The following is a 16581-nucleotide window of genomic DNA, read 5'->3' on the forward strand; positions in this document are numbered from 1 at the left end:
CAGCGACGTTTTGAAAGGTTGCATGGCGTTTTTTCGAAAAATTGATATTTAAAAAGTAGTTAGAAGCTTGAAAATTATTCGAAACCACCATGTAGTCGACCTCATGTCGTATTGAAATTAGTTTGCGAAATAAATTTCGGATTTCCATCTCCCTTTGATGAAATTTTGGAGAAATTAGTTTCAAAAATCTACTGGAGGCTCCAGTAATTTTCAAAAAGTCGCTGGAGGCTCCAAAACGGATTGAAATCCACCTGCAGTCGACTTCATAGCGTATTGAAATTAGTTTACAAAATGAATTTCGGCTCTCCATCTCCGTTTGATGAAATTTTGGGGGAATTTCTAGTTTCAAAAATCTGCTGGAGGCTCCAGAACTGCTCAAAACGGGTTGAAACAGTTTCCAATCGATTTGGGATGTCGAGAATAGGATATATCTCAAATTTCAGCTTTCTTGGTCAATTTGGTAAAGTTTTGATTTTTCCCCTCATTTTTGGACTAAATTTGATTTTCGAAAATTCACCAAAAATCAAAAAACATATTTTTGGATGCTCTTTTGAGTTAGCTTTATCAGATTTTAAAAAATTTCTCTGTTAGATGGGATACCTTCATTGTAACTCATATCGAAATTTCGAGTCATTTTGTTTTAGAAAAATTTAGGTTAAAAACTACACCTTTTCAAATTCACGTCGGAATGAGCTTTTGAAACGAGTCGATAGGTGAAAATATATCCCAGAAGTACAATTCTCAAAATTCAGGTGTCAATTCTCAGATTTCATGATTCTTGAAAATTTTGGAAGAAAATTGGGGTTTCAAAAATGCGCACTTTTTCCACTAGAAGACCATCAGTGATGCAAAGATCCAATGACACATTTCGAGATTGGGGAATTACTCGAATAATTTGGAAAAAATATTTCCTGATTTGGAGCTGCTCAGTCACACATTTCGAGTTTTTGGTTAATCCACAAGAAATTAAATGCTTCAATAATGGTTCGATAGACTCAATTTTTTCTGGAAAAATGTCCTTTCTTTTTTTGAACTTGATTTTCAAAGGCCAAAAAGCCCCCAAAAAAAACACGAAAAAAATTATGCAAATTTTTATTTTTGATTTCAGTAGCAATCTTGCAATAGAACAATTCAATTTTTTTGTCAAGTATAAAAGCATCGTTTTTGAACATTCAAAATTATTCAACATTTTCGTCTCCAACTCCCCCTTCCAAAAGTTGTTCGAACCACATCTGGCTAATTAGCGTGAAAAATACTTGAGCGAGGGGGGAGGGGACGAGGGTGAAAATTTGGGAAAATCTCAGTCTCATCCTCCCCTCCCCACGTCTTTGTCACGCCTCTGAATTCACCCATAAAAAATGTAATCTTAACGCATTCATAGTTGTAAAAATGTAAAATGTAATAACCTGAAGCAGGATTTTCAAAGCTGTATCTGCTCAATCGCATATTTTGAGATATTGGCTCATTTTTTCAGGAAATGTTGATCTTGAAAAACAGGTACATACGTTTTCCCCACAGTAGCCCTCAAAACTGGCCTAACGAGATGACTCCAAACACTCATTATTTTTTGAAAAATTGGGCCTCCCAAAACACCGTTTCTCACATTTAAAAAAAAATCAGCGTCTAAAGACGATTACATTCGTATGATTCAAAATCACCAAAAATTCATCATTCAAAAACGAAAAACTGTCCATTCTATTTTTTCGTCAATTTTTGCAATTTTTGGGCCATCTATTGGAAAAATTTAAATCCTCGTAAGGCCCAATGAGCAAAATAGTTGGCTGAGTGATTCTTTGTAAGATCAACCAGCAATCTTGAAATAAAGCTATGAAAGTAGGTTAGCAGCCTCTTTGCCATGCCCTTGAAGGGGTTGGACGGAAATGAGGGTGATCATTTTACATACAAGACCACCGAAATGGATTCGCGAATCGGAGGACCTAACTTCATTTTCCATTCGAGTTAATATGGACAGATCATCGAGTTCTGAATCATACCATCTATAAACCTGAATCATGAAATCATCTCGATAATAAATTCATCTATGCAAGTATCACGATCAAGGAAGAACTACTTTTACCCCCTTCGTTACTAAAATTATTGATCCAACGCAGATGGATTTCCAAAATAAAAACATCACAGAGGCGACGAGGCGTCAGACGACGAATTTTCCATTACTAATTTAATAGCCGCTCGTTAATTGATGGTCGCGTATCATTTGAAAAATTACGTAACCACAGCGTCAACTATAAGGGGAAAAAATCTACGTAAGTATTTACTTAGAATACTCGCTACTGGCGTAGTTGACCGTGAATAGAAAATATGAATATTTGGATAGAAATAGCGGCACATCGGATAGCTATAAGTATCTCAATGGTAGTAGAGGTAAAGGTGTAGGTAATGTACTGTCGCGTCGTCGTCGGATCGTCGGATCGCCGTATACAATATACATACAAAATATGCACATACACCTTTACTTTACCTTAACTATAAATTTACGAGCTTATGCGACACGACAACACTACCTATAAACATAATTACACGTTCGACGACGAAATATTACCTCCTTTTTTATTATCATTTTTCGATAGCTGTTAATGCTAATGAAATAATATGAATACGTACGAATAAATTAATAAATTTCAAATTAATCGTAGGTATGTACTCGTGAAGTGTTATAAGGGTTGCGTAAAACTTGACTACACGAACGCCAGACCGCGACCGTCGCCGCCGACACAAATGTTCTTATTTAAATAAAATAAAAAAATAAATAAAATATAGACTGCTAAGTTTACGAGCATGTAATGTATTATTTCAATAATGGTACGATGTAAAAACTGCAAACTGCAACGGTCAATTCGTTCGATGGCTGAAAATTCACATCACATGTCGCGAATTTGAAATTTGAATTTTCAACTCGAACAATAATGTTACAGAATTAAACACATTTTTTATGTGTGGTAAGGAATACATAGTAACGATAATTATAAACGATACGTAGACCACAACAGAACCGGTTCGATGAATTATGCACGCCAAATGCAGCTATAGCTATGTAGACGTACACACAATTTTTTTTTTTTTTGCGAACTGTTGCACCAGCGCCACAAATCTTTCCATTGCAGGCGAGAGAGTAGCTTCGGTTTTGCAAATACGAGTACGCACGGTACTGATCTAAGAACATAAATAATACTTATTATGTAGTTATTCCGTTCGCTATACACTCTAATATAAGCAAATTACTTATGTGATATTTCAGAAAGAGTAGGTAATTTGTATCAAGAGAAGTGCGTCTTTGTTAATCACACCACATTGTGTATAGCCTGCGATGCAATATTTATGTAAAATTTCAGAGGTAACAACATTATAGAAGACATGGAGATCAATTTCTGTCAGAGAAGAGAGTGAGACTACTGAATAAATTTTCACTCACATTTATTTTCTTTAACATAGAAAATTCGCATGATTTTCTCCTTTTGAAAAAGCATGCTTCGGAAAAAAAGTTGTTGATGAGCATTTCATCTTTATTCATTCGATCTTTGGTAGGCGTTTAAAAATTTCAAAAAGAAAGTCAGAACATTGCCAGATGCAGCTGCCTGCTGCATATTCATAGTATTCCAAATTAGTTTTTTTTTTTTTTTTGAAAAATTACGCGTTTTATAAACACAAAGCAAAAATTTCAAGCGCTGAAGTGTATTTTCAAATTTTCGATGGATTTTTGAAAACCAAATTCAGGCCAAAAATGAGAAAAAAAATCAAAATTTTCCCAAATTCACCTAGAGAAAGCTGAAATTTGAAATATACCGTATTTTTGACCATCCAAAACGGTTGGAAACGGTTTTAACCCGTTTTGAACGGTTCTAGAGCCTCCAGCAAATTTTTGAAACTTGAAATTTCCACAAAATTTCATCAAAAAATACAGTTGGAAATCCAAAATTCACGCTACTTTCCAACTTAGACACGCTATCAAGTCGACTGCTGGTGAGTTCAAGTCATTTTGGAGCCTCCAGAATTTTTTTGAAAAGGAGGAGTATTGATAAGGCCATTTTTTGGCACCAGACAGTTAACGACTGAACCACTCTTGAAATGTTGTAATGAATGCCCCAAATACGAATCCGTGGTTAGATAACCCAAAATGACCATTTTTTGGGCTCCAGGGGTCCCCAAAGTTGCGAATAAAAAAAAGTTTTTGGAACCACTGAGTATTATTTTCAAAAAATTTTTCAACGTAAAATATCTGTTTGAACCCGATAAACATTATACGAGACAATTTTTCCATTTTCGACCCTCGGGGCAGAAATTGGGGGTTTTAATTTTTGAAAAATTTTGGAACCACTATTTATGTAAAACCTTTTCCTTTGAACCCCGCTAAAAAGCTTTTTACAGTTTATTAGTATCTGAAAGACGTCCATCCTATCAAATTTTGAGCTCAATAAAATTTTGCGCTGGTACTCGAAAATCCAAATTTCCAATTTTTTGTAATTTGGATTTTTTGGGAACCCCTGGATAGCTGGAAACCTGCCATTTGCGCCAAACGTAACGTTTTGAGGTAATATAATCGATTATTTAGATGAAAAGGATAAATTAAGCTCCCTGTATACTCGTAATTTTGAACCCTTTTTTTAGTGCCCCCCATAGGGTGGTTCAAAAAACAATAGAAAAAATTTCATGTTTTAATTTTTTGAGCTTACCCCCTAGAAGTGTTCCATTTGGTCTGAAAACACTTGACAAAAAATTTCAGGTCAAAAAAATAATATTTAGAGGTCGCGCATGAGAGTTAAATGTTGAAAAGGTATGAGCGCGTCGAGCGAAAACTTCCCACGGTTGCGCGCCGGGGAACGCAGCGTTGCGTCCCCTCGTTGGATCGAAGCAGATTTCAACACGTTATCCCCTCTACAATGCATGATAAGTAAGTCTAGTCCTTGGTGGGCTTTTTAAGATGTCATTAATGATGAGTCAACGACAATTTTTCAATTCCGAAGATCACTGAAGGTGAAAATACATACAAAAGATTTGAAAAGTAAAGAAAAAACTACAAGTATGAATTTGAGGTTGTATTATTCTATTCGACTAGGAAACCAAAAGGAAAAAATTTATGGGATTAATTTACGTTGAAATATGAATATTTTATAAGATTCAGCACTTCAAGTTGGTGTTTTACCAACTATTATCAATTTAAGAGCTATTACTTAGTAAAAATGGAATTTTTTGATTTCTAAATTCAAAGTTCCATAATTTTGGGTTCAAATGAATTCTATGGCCGAAAAATCATAATCAATACTTTGGAATAGTTGTTTTAAAACCCCCCAAAAAATTTGTATCATTTAATAAGTTGTATAGTGGGGATGCCACTCTCAGTACAGTTGAGTAGAATCAACCCCGTCGAGCTTCGTTGCGTTTCCCACGGCGCCGTCGTGGGAAGTATTGTGCTTGCGCGCGCTCGTAGCTCTCAAGATTCAACGCTCGTGCGCGATCTCTAAATATTATTATTTTTCAACAAAATTTTTATGGTGACATTTTTTCGTCAAAAGAAACAAAATTAGGGGGTAAGACCTTGAGATTTCAAAAAAAATGTTACATGAACCACCCTAGCCCCCCACTTTAGGCACCCCTAAAAAAAAAGTGTTGAACCACATTTTTTCAAATAAATTGAAGAATTTACATTTGGAACACACTAGCAAGAGCTCGATAATTTTTCACTCGATTCTATCAGTAACTTTCAAAATTGAGCTTTTTTGGGCCAAATTCTGAGATTTTACTCTTCGAAAAAACGTTAAAATCACGTTTTCATGATTTCAACGAAGTAGAATCTCAGAATTTGGCCCAAAAAAGCTCAATTTTGAAAGTTACTGGAAAGATCGAGTGAAAAATTATCGAGCTCTTGCTAGTGTTTTCCAAATGTAAATTCTTCAATTTATTTGAAAAAATGTGCTTCAACACTTTTTTTTAGGGGTGCCTAAAGTGGGGGGCTCTAAAAAAAGGGTTCAAAATTACGAATATGCAGGAAGCTTAATTACACGTTTTCACCTAGGTAATTGAATGTATGCCTCAAAACGTTACGTTTGGCGCAAATCGCAGGTTTCCAGCTATCCAGGGGTTCTCAAAAAATCCAAATTACAAAAATTGGAAATTTGAATTTTTGAGTACCAGCGCAAAATTTTATTGAGCTCAAAATTTGATAGGATGGACGTCTTTCAAATACTAATAAACTGTAAAAAGTTTTTTATCGGGGTTCAAAGGAGTAGGTTCTACATAAATAGTGGTTCCAAAATTTTTCAAAAATTAAAACCCCCAATTTCTGCCTCCGAGGGTCGAAAATGGAAAAATTGCCTCGTATAAAGTTTAACGGGTTCAAACAGACATTTTACGTTGAAAATTTTTTAAAAAAATAATACTCAGTGGTTCCAAAATTTTTTTTTATTCGCAACTTTGGGGACCCCTGGAGCCCAAAAAATGGTAATTTTGGGTTGACTAACCACGGATTCGTATTTGGGGCATTCATTACAACATTTTAAGAGTGGTTCAGTCGATAACTGTCTGGTGCCAAAAAATGGCCTTATCGATACTGCTCTTTTTTGGAGCCTCCAGTAGATTTTTGAAACTTGAAATTTCATTAAATGCGGTTGGAAAGCCGAAATTCATTCTGTAAATTGATTTCAGTGCGCTAAGAAGTCGTCTGCAGGTAGATTTAAAGTCGTTTTGGAGCCTCCAGCACCTTTTCGGAAATTAATAGAGACTTCGGTAGATTTTTCAATGCTCGAAATTTCCAAAAACTTTTTTCCGAAAATCGATTAAAGCTACCAAAAAAGTAATGAGAATTCAGCGATATTCAATAAAACGAATTCAAAGTCGTATCAAAAATGCTTACTATCAAAATGATTCAAAAACATGTTTCAACCTTTGAAATCACTAAAAATCGACAAACAATGATGATTGATGAAATTTTAATTTAAAAAGGCAAAAATTGCATAAAAGTGTTACGAAAACGAAAGCAATAAATAAAAAGGTAATGAATTAATGCTAATTTATCAAAAAATTATGAAATATCTCTAAAATTGGACAAAAATTATCTGAGCAGTGTCCATTACTTTTTTTATGGCGTTCATTAATTTTATAAGTAGCTTTTTTTGTGCTTCTTGAAATAATTTTCATGTTTAATTTTAAAACACTTTTTCAACACATTTTGTCAAATTTTCCCCAATTTTCACTGGAATTTCATCATTGGGGGGAGGGGGGAGGGGTGGAGAGGGAATTTTCAATTTTTTTTCAGTGTTTTATGGTATTTTACGCCAGTTTTTAGCACATTCTAATAAAATTTTGGTCATTTATGCAGTTTAGTGATTTATTTAATGACCGAAAAGTAACCAAAAAAGTTACAAAACGTTGAAGTAGAAAAAATTACAACAAAATTTAATTTAAAAAAATTGCTATTGAAATCTAAACGTAAAACTCGATTGAGACTTTGAAAACTTCTAACAAAAAACAGTACTTGTGGCACTAGTTAATTGGCAACAAAACGAGACTTTTCGTAAACTTATGACGATTTTTTGCAAAAAAGCCACAATATTTAAAACAAGGAATTTGCAGAGCTCGTATACTCAATTTTTGTCTCAAAAAAAAAAAAGTAATTTTAGCAATCAAAAAAGCCCGAAAAGCAGTCAAAAAAATGACAAAATATTTTGATGGAGAAAAAGATGATCAAAAAAATCCTAAAATATGTTCTGATTTTCAATTGTAAAAAGTTGGACAATTTTTAAAAGTTAGTGAGACTTTTCGGAATTTTTGGCAAAAAAACGTCAACTTTTACTTAATCATTTTGCTGAAAAGCGAAAATTTTTGTTAGTTTTTCAAGATGCGAGTATTTTAAAAAAATCTTTGAAAAAACAAGTTGTCAAGAAGCATTACTTTTTGGAAAATGCTGGCAAAAAAGCGAGACTTTTGGATAATTCATGAGAAAAAAAAATAATATTTTTATCTAAAACCAAGCTTCGACAATTTCAGCAAAAAGCTGAACTCTTGATAATTATTGGTTAAAAAATATACTCTTTTTTGAAATTTTTGTTGAAAAAGTAAGACTTTTTGAAACTTTGTTATTTTGTAAAAAAAACTAAACATTTGAGTAAATTTTGAAAAAAAGTGAAATTTTTCAGCATTTGATAAAAAACGTGTGTTTTGGTCAATTTTTGTAAAAAAGCAAGACCTTGAACAATTTTAGCAAAATTTTAGCAAAAAGGAGACTTTTTGGTAATTGTTGGTAAAAAATGACATTTTTTTGAAATTTTTTGCCAATTTTAGCGAAAAAAGCAGGATTTTTTTGACAACTATTGGCAAAAACATGATAAATCTTCGTGAAAAAAGTGAGCTCCCCCCCCCCGGCCCTTAATTTTATAGTGAAGAAAAGACGAGACTTCTCGGTAATTACCGAAAAAAAGGACATTTTGGTGAAAATTCTGGGAAAAAATTAGTTCTCAGCAATTTTGAATGTTTTGAAAATTTTAAAATTCAACACCCTCTTTGGATTATAGTGGTTTGAGCAAAATTTAAAAATCAGCTCAGTTCACACCTGCTAATCCAAGCACCTACAAAAGAAGTATTTTTTCAAATGGTAGGTATAGGAACAATAAAAATAACCATATCGAAAGATAGACAAGTGTAAGAACGTAAATTACTCAACACCATGCACAAAACCATATACTATCCGATTCTAATTTAAATTTCAACAATTTCTTTTAACTTACACCGCTCGCACCTAAAAAAATTTGCAAAAGAAAAAAAAATTAGTGTTTCTCATTAAGGCGCTATTTTTTTTTTTTTCACCGAAGACGAATATACTCAACTTACACACGAGCGTGCTAGTTGTAATTAGATATACCTACCCGCACTTTCTAATTTTCTTTGTTTACTTTATTTAAGGAACTTTCTACATCACGCTATTTACATTTTGTTTACTTTAAAGGTGTACGGTACGCTTACCTCTGACTATATTTAAGCACCAGGCACCTGTAGTTGTAATACCTTATCAGTTATCGCATCCTTTTATAAAATGGAACATATTACAGCACGATCAATCGCCATCTTACGGTAACGTTATCATTATCGATCAATCATTCGGACAATTAGACACCTACTGTAGTTAATTGCTCGTGGCCACGTAATCGAGATTACACATACGATTGGAGAGGGGCATGGGCAGACAAAGGGTGAAAAACGTTTACGACCAATTTTTATCATTTTAAAATGATAGATAATTTTAAAAAAAACATAAATTGTCGAAAATGGTCAATTTTGGATTTTTTAAAAATTCGCCAGAAATCGAAAAATTAATTTGGATGGCTGAAATTTTGGTCATAGGGTTGTGAATCCTTAAAATAATTAGCTTTTAATTAAGCAAAACCAATTACATCAGATTTAGGATGGATACAGTTCTACAGTCTTACTATTGAATGAGATTTCACGCTCAATGAAACGATCGTTACCATCACCTTACACTTTTTATTGAGTAAGTACATAAAAATTGAAACATATCCGTAGCCTTGTGCTATACCGCTATTTCGGCGTCTAATTAGAATAAAAAAACGAAAAACACGTTCACTATGGCGTACGGCATCGTTGCCAAATAGTTTTCAAATATTTTTAAGGGATTTTCCAAAAAAAAAAAATTAACGAAATCGAGACCTTGAAAAGATATCCAGCGAAAGGAGATAGTTTATTAAATTATACTTTCAGACGTATGGGCATTTCAGCTGGTGTTTACTCGATTCGCAGCGTTGAATATTTTTTAAAAAATTGAAAAAATGTCATCCGAACATATACGAAAAGATGCGCTAAAATCGAAGGTTTTTCCATTGTTGACGGCAATCGAGTATTTCGGCAGCTAATTAGCATGGGTGGTCTATCGGGTTATGAATTTCACTAACAGACTGGTCTAGTGGACTAATTATTTTCGTAGTGTCGATGTGAAGCAGCATGAGTTCATTATATGATACACGAGTTCGCGTTTTTGGTATAATTAATTCGATGGAATTGTATTTTTATTTAAATAAGATGACAATACGACGACAGCGTTTGATTTATATGGAATGTTGTAGGTATTCGTACTGTTGAAATTCGACATTCACAGTGATATGTATACACGTTTTTAAAAATCTGAAGCTGGTCCATTCATTTCTTTTTTTGTTGAGATTTTCATGTCACTGGTCATTTTTTATCAATCTTATTCAACTCAAATCTACTCTTCGTAGCAACGAAGACGAATAAAGACAATCAGGATGAATTCAATGAATACGCGATAGTCTCTCACGAAATGCATATTTATCGTATACAAGTACAAACGACCGATTAGCATTAGCACGTTTAACACGAAGAAGAAGATACGTAGAAGAGAGCCATTCACCCAAGTAGCTAAAGCTATAGCTTGGCAATACGTACTATAATGTAGTGTACCTGTGCAGCTCTACGTATAGTAGATATAGTAAAGTATGAGTAAACAAGAAAGGAAATTAATTTAATTATGTCAGGGTTTACTGTGTACCGTGTGTTGTCTAGTTTTCGCATTTGCGGTGCGATTCTCTATTCATAGACAGGCGCTAGGCATGGGCAATAATAACGTAAAATGGTATAGGATACAGGAGGCAGGAGGCAGGGGAGGCGTCGATACGATAGATGAGCTGAATGTTGAATTAAATACAAGTATGAATGGTACACTACGCGTATATGCAAAGAGTCGTGCATTATGTCATGCACTAAACAACAACAACAACATTAACATAATACGGGTATTCCAGTTAACTTGGCAGTGCGATAAAAGAAGCACGTTTACCTGGGCTCACTACTCATTCTATTTGCCAACTGCACACTTGAAACCTGTGCTAAGTTCATCAACTGTCAGTCTATCCGTTAGAAAAATGGTTTTTATCAAACCTCAGAATTGAAAACAAAATTTTTAAATGGCAAAGGGTATAGCGGGTTAAGTATGGTGATTTGGCCCTTGAAACAGTTATTGGCCGCTCCTACCCTAAAAGGTCAACCATGATGAGAAAAAACTGTGATGAAAATTTTGGACCCCTGGAGCAAGTATTTTGGGGGGGAGGGGCTAAAATGTATTTTTTTTTCGTAATTTTCTCACTGGACGCCATTTTTCACCAAATGCTGATAAAAATTTCACGTTTTTTTAGATCGGTTCTAGAGAGTTTAAAGAACAAAACCAATTTAGGAAAAAAAATTTGGGCAATTTTTTGGGGGGGTTCTGCCCTTTTAAAAATTTTGAACCGCCATTTTGTAATGAAGGGTCAAAGTAACAATGGAATTTTTCTAGTCAAAACACGCGTAATTTATCCGTTAACATACCATAAAAATTTCAAAAATTTTGGAGTGGTGGAAGTTTGTCAAAAAAAATAAAAACTGACCGCCCCCTGCTTTATTAACCATAAGCTGCACCTACTATACATGGGTACAAGTTATGGATAAACCACCTATTAACCATTGATTTTATAAATTCATTTCATTCTAATGCCAGCAGGAAATATTTATGCAGGGCCTTAACCTCCCGGACCCCTTTCAACCCCCCCCCCCCCCTCCATCACAAATGGTTATTTTAATGAAAAATGAAGTCGCCGATATGGGTGTCGTTTTCGTATGAATCGAACCTTCTGAAAACGAATTTGCAGTCGAATTCCCATTTGGACCATTTTTTGCCCCCCCTTCCCTCACGTCATGGTTAAAATGAGTACATATAGGTAAGCATTTTACACACATACTTGGTCATTATGTTTCGTAGTTTTGTGAAGTATTTTCGCGTTAGGTATAACTTCGATGCAAAATAGTCAAAATAAATACGAATTAGCAGTCGAATTCCCATTTGAACTATTTTTGGGGCCCTCTCCCCCTCCCACCCCACCCAAATGGTTATTTCTGATGAAAAATAAAGTCGCCAATTTGTGTGTCGTTTTCATTTGAATCGAACCTTCTGAAAATGAATTTGCAGTCAAATTCCCATTTGAACAATTTTTTCTCCCCTCCATTCCTCTAAATATAAAGTCGTCATCAAAAACTTTTAATTTTACATTATCGTAATTATCAATTACATAAATATTTTACATTTATGTGATGAACAACTATGGGTCTATCTCTATGCACATCAGAGCAATTAACAACTAGGTAAATAATTTGATACATAACCTACATTTACATTATAATTTTTACCTAATCTTCAAGATCGCTGTTATCATCTATCACTGGCACAATGTTTGCATTTAGGAAAAGTTTACTCAGAATTTCGGCAGGTTTTACAATTTTTGACAGAAATCTTCCGTGAGAAAGAAAGTATATAATTGTTGCAATATGAGAGCAACACCCAACAGTTCGTAACCCATTTGCGCAGTCGCAGCAGTACCTCTCAATTCCATCAATCATGTTCAAATCCTTCGTATATTCGATGAAACATTTATATTGTTTTGAATTCACATGTCTGGATTGAACAAAGAATTTTAATATATTTGGCGCTTCTCTAACATATTGTAAGGTTACTGAATCATTTTCTCCCATCATCTCTGCCAAATAGGACACTGCCTGAGAAAGTTGAAATGTACCAGTAAATAAAATTTTCAGATCATTTTCAGTTAAACGAGGAAAATCCTCAAGATCTACTGTAGAAACATAGTGGAACGGAACAGTTCGAGCAGTGTTCCATTTTTTTTCAATGACAAGTTCCCATAAACTATTATTTGAATGCCTCATGGTGTTCATCCGTGCAATAATTTCACCAGATATCTCCGAGTCAGAATCTAACCGTTTACCAAACTCATTATGCAAAAAACTGGCAATTCGTACATACGATTTTGTTTTTGGCAGCAGCTTATTGTCTAGTTTGTGATCTAAAAGCCTATACTTTTGTTTAATCATGCCATGACAAGCTTCAACTGCCCATCTTACTTTTGTCACAAATCGAGAGTTATTGGATTCTTCTGCAGTAAGCTGATTCCTTGCACCTTTTAATGCCGGCATAAAAACTTGGAATCCTTTTTCTTCCAGTGAACTGACCACATCACGGAAACCGCGGTCCAAAACTAAGATGTCTCCAGGGCGAAGTAGGGTGAATAACCCCTCTAGATCACTTAACACATCTTTTAAAATTGTTGCATCATTTACATTAGCTTCATAAGGACCAAGCATATCAATTATAAAACCATCAGTGGTACATACTGTAAATGGCTTACAAAGAGGAACCTTTTTCTGTCCTGAGTATGACTTACGTTGATAGTTGTTGTTGCTGCTTTTTTGGTGGCGAATGTAAGTCCCATCACATATAATCATGAGTTGGTCATTATCCAATTGAAACAAAGTTTTTGCCATACTTGAGGAATGTGAAGCAATGGTTTCTCTTGAAATTATATCAATACCAAACTGCTGTGGTAAAATATCTTTTTCAAATGATTCGATTACATCACTACAATAATCTGAAACTGTCTGCGGATAGTCCAATCCAAACACTGATTGAATAACAGCATTTGAATTACCTGTTCTCATTTTGAACAGAAATACAACAAGAGCCTGTAAAATGCTTCGTTTTTTGGAATCTCGCATTGATTTCAACATTTTTTGAAGTTATACCTAACGCGAAAATACTTCACAAAACTACGAAACATAATGACCAAGTATGTGTGTAAAATGCTTACCTATATGTACTCATTTTAACCATGACGTGAGGGAAGGGGGGGCAAAAAATGGTCCAAATGGGAATTCGACTGCAAATTCGTTTTCAGAAGGTTCGATTCATACGAAAACGACACCCATATCGGCGACTTCATTTTTCATTAAAATAACCATTTGTGATGGAGGGGGGGGGGGGGGGGGTTGAAAGGGGTCCGGGAGGTTAAGGCCCTGCATAAATATTTCCTGCTGGCATTAGAATGAAATGAATTTATAAAATCAATGGTTAATAGGTGGTTTATCCATAACTTGTACCCATGTATAGTAGGTGCAGCTTATGGTTAATAAAGCAGGGGGCGGTCAGTTTTTATTTTTTTTGACAAACTTCCACCACTCCAAAATTTTTGAAATTTTTATGGTATGTTAACGGATAAATTACGCGTGTTTTGACTAGAAAAATTCCATTGTTACTTTGACCCTTCATTACAAAATGGCGGTTCAAAATTTTTAAAAGGGCAGAACCCCCCCAAAAAATTGCCCAAATTTTTTTTCCTAAATTGGTTTTGTTCTTTAAACTCTCTAGAACCGATCTAAAAAAACGTGAAATTTTTATCAGCATTTGGTGAAAAATGGCGTCCAGTGAGAAAATTACGAAAAAAAAATACATTTTAGCCCCTCCCCCCCAAAATACTTGCTCCAGGGGTCCAAAATTTTCATCACAGTTTTTTCTCATCATGGTTGACCTTTTAGGGTAGGAGCGGCCAATAACTGTTTCAAGGGCCAAATCACCATACTTAACCCGCTATACCCTTTTCACAGACTCGAATCATGAGAAAATTTTTTCTTTTCAATTCTTTAAAAAACGTCTAAACTTTGCAAGGTTAAATATGTGAAATTTTTTCTTAAAGAAAACATCCTGAAGAACACTTTGTAGCAAACTTGCCAAAAAAATTGACCCTGCTAACAAAATGGCGGCCATTTTGATTGACAGGTTAGCTGAAATTGTCAATTTTCCTTTCCAACATAAGATTGCACGAAATTTTTTGAACTGGACAAAGCTAGATCGAAAGAGCCTGCCAAAATTTATCACCAGCCAAAATTTCAAGTGTAAAAGGTGCATTTTTCAATTTTTCGCGTGAATTTTTGAAAACCAAAAATTCCAAATTTTAAAATTTTGCTGGAGGCTCCAGAATAGCTCAAAATGGTCTGAAACCGTTTCCAACCGATTTGGCAGCTGAAAAATAGGGTACATTTCAAATTTTAGCTTTCTAAATCAATTCGGTAAAATTTTGATTTTTTTCTCATTTTTGGCCTGAATTGATTTTAAAAAATTCACCAAAAATCGAAAAATGCACTCTTTCGCACTTGAAGTTTTGGCTGATGATAAATTGTCGCAAGTTCTTTCGATCTGGCTTTGTCCAGTTCGAAAAATTTCGTGCAATCCTATGTTGGGAAGTAAAATCTGCGATTTCGGCTCACCTGTCAACAATAATAAAATTTTTAATGTCAATGTTTTTTTTTAACTGTTTTCCTGTTTTCATGTTTGAACGATATTTTGTTCAATTTTCATAAACCATTATTTCATTTAGCCAACATTTTAAAGCCTTTTTGTTATTTTTGATGCTTTCGTATTTTCAAACTACTTAAAAGATGTTTTAAGAAATTTTGACTTGATTTCATCAACTTTTGATAAAATTTTGTAAATTTTTATTAATTTCAACGTTTTACAAGTTTTTTCAAGTCATTTTTTGTGTATGTTAATAATGTTTTTATTTTTGACAGTTTTTCCGGAAATTTCAACAGTTTTTGGTAATTTTTAAATGATTTTAGGCTAAAAAAGAGTATTGGGGATTTTTAAAACAGTCTCGAAGATTTTAAAAAGAGTATTGTGGATTTTAAAAACAGTCTCAAGGAATTCAAAAAAAGTCTTGGGGATTTTCAAAACAGTGATGGGGATTTTAGAAATAGTCTCAGAGATTTTTAACAGTCTTGGGGATTTTAAAAATTGTCTCTGGGATTTTAATAAAAGTCTTTGGGATTTTAATAAAAGTCTTGGGGATTTTAAAAATTGTCTCTGGGATTTTAATAAAAGTCTCAGGGATTTTAAAAACAGTGATGATGGGGATTTTAGAAAGAGTCTCAGGGATTTTTAACAGTCTTGGGTCTTGGGGATTTTAAAAACAGTCTTGGGGATTTCAAAAAGATGGGTGGGGATTTTAAAAAGAGTCTTTAGGATTTTCCGATTTTCAAAAGAGTCTTGCGGATTTTTAAAACAGTCTCTGGGATTTTAAAAACAATGATGAGGATTTTAGAAAGAGTCTCAGGGATTTTTAACAGTTTCGCGGATTTTTAAAACAGTCTCAGGGATTTTAAAAACAGTCTTGGGGATTTTAAAAACAGTCTTGGGGATTTTAAAAACAGTCTTGATGATTTTCAAAAGATTCTTGGGGATTTTTAAAACAGTCTTGGGGATTTCAAAAAGCTGCTTGGGGATTTTAAAAAGAGCCTCGGGGATTTCAAAATAGAGTCTTGGGGATATTAATGCTTTTGGGTCTTCTATTGCCATTTATTTTTAAACGACATTCTTTGCAATTTTTTTTTGAGAATTTTACCAAATTTGAGTACACTAAGTATCAGTTTTCGGCGATTATCAATAACTTTAATAATACAATTTCCGTATCTTACAATCATTTTAACAGTTTTTAAACCATACTTTATGTAATTTCGGTCAAGTTATTCCAAATTTTACTGGAATATCATCAGTTTTTGGTAAGAATTAAAATAAATTTAATGTTTTAAAATAAATTTTGATGCAATTTTCATCACGTTTAAAAAACTTTTCTGCAATTTTCACTGAATTTTTCAAATTTTACCACAATTTCATAACTTTTCGGCGACTCTTATTTATTTTAGTACTTTTTTACGTGTTTTTACATT

General features: G+C 33.9%; 1 protein-coding gene across 2 annotated transcripts in view; it reads right to left on the reverse strand.

Annotated features, from left to right (window-relative positions):
• slf (C-type lectin domain-containing protein slf) overlaps positions 1-16581 on the reverse strand; it is a 55124-nt gene that overhangs the window by 35464 nt on the left and 3079 nt on the right. Inside the window, exon 12 of one of the 2 annotated variants that reach the window (XM_065362326.1) lies at positions 2656-3171. The exons of the other annotated variant lie outside the window; for it this stretch is intronic. The gene's annotated coding sequence lies outside the window, so the exon portion shown is untranslated. Of the gene's footprint in view, positions 1-2655; positions 3172-16581 lie in introns of those variants that run through there. 2 annotated transcript variants of the gene reach the window in all.

The sequence above is a fragment of the Planococcus citri genome, chromosome 1, assembly GCF_950023065.1.
Source record: "Planococcus citri chromosome 1, ihPlaCitr1.1, whole genome shotgun sequence".
NCBI classification, from domain to species: domain Eukaryota; kingdom Metazoa; phylum Arthropoda; class Insecta; order Hemiptera; family Pseudococcidae; genus Planococcus; species Planococcus citri.